We start from the raw sequence: 753 nt of genomic DNA, 5'->3' as shown, positions 1-753 counted from the left end.
AGATTTATCTGTTGCAATTGTTTTCGTTAAAGCTGCCACTTGAGCTATAAGCATGGAGATAGTATCCAATTCAATCATACCAACCACCTTCTTAGTTTTTCCCCTCTCATTTGGTCACTGGTAGTTATTCATCGCCATCTCCTCTAACAATTCATAAGATTCTTTTGCACTTTTTCTCATGAACACACCTCCTGCTGCAACATCTATTATGGTACGAGTAATACCATTCAACCCATCCTCAATATTGTGAAGCAAAATCCATTTTTCTATACCATGATGAGGGCACTTCCCTAACAGCTCTTTGAATACCTCCCATGCATCATACAATGATTCCCCTTCAGTCTAATAGAAATAATTAATCTCCCATCTGAACTTTGTAGCATTTGCTGGAGAGAAAAACATTGGAAGAAACTTCTAAGCTAACTCCTCCCATAATGTGATAGAATTGGCTTGCAGTGAAATTAACCAACTATTCGCTCGGTCTCTTAGCGAGAATTAGAACAACCTTCGTCTAACCACGTCATCACTCACCCCATTTATCTTAGAAGTTGCACACATCTCTAGGAAATTGGCTATGTGCAAATTAGGATCTTCAATAGGCAACTGCGAAACTGAACAGTAGACTGCACCATTTGTGATAATGCTGGCTTGATCTCAAAGTTATTAGCAGAAACTGTGGGGTGTCTAATGCATGAATGTACTCCCCTAACAATGGGAAGTACATAATCTCAAAGCGTCCTTGGTCCTTGTTCT

General features: G+C 39.4%; 1 non-coding gene across 1 annotated transcript; it reads left to right on the top strand.

The window, feature by feature from the left end:
- Positions 1–268: 268 nt before the first annotated feature.
- LOC133793207 (small nucleolar RNA R71) lies at positions 269–375 on the top strand. Its single transcript, XR_009874663.1, has one exon. It is a non-coding gene; the product is annotated as a small nucleolar RNA R71 (small nucleolar RNA).
- The last annotated feature ends 378 nt before the right edge of the window (positions 376–753 follow it).

Source organism: Humulus lupulus, chromosome 7, assembly GCF_963169125.1.
Source record: "Humulus lupulus chromosome 7, drHumLupu1.1, whole genome shotgun sequence".
In the NCBI taxonomy this organism is placed as follows: domain Eukaryota; kingdom Viridiplantae; phylum Streptophyta; class Magnoliopsida; order Rosales; family Cannabaceae; genus Humulus; species Humulus lupulus.
The sequence above is the reverse complement of the archived record's forward strand: the minus strand, read 5'-3'. Positions and strand labels throughout refer to the sequence as shown.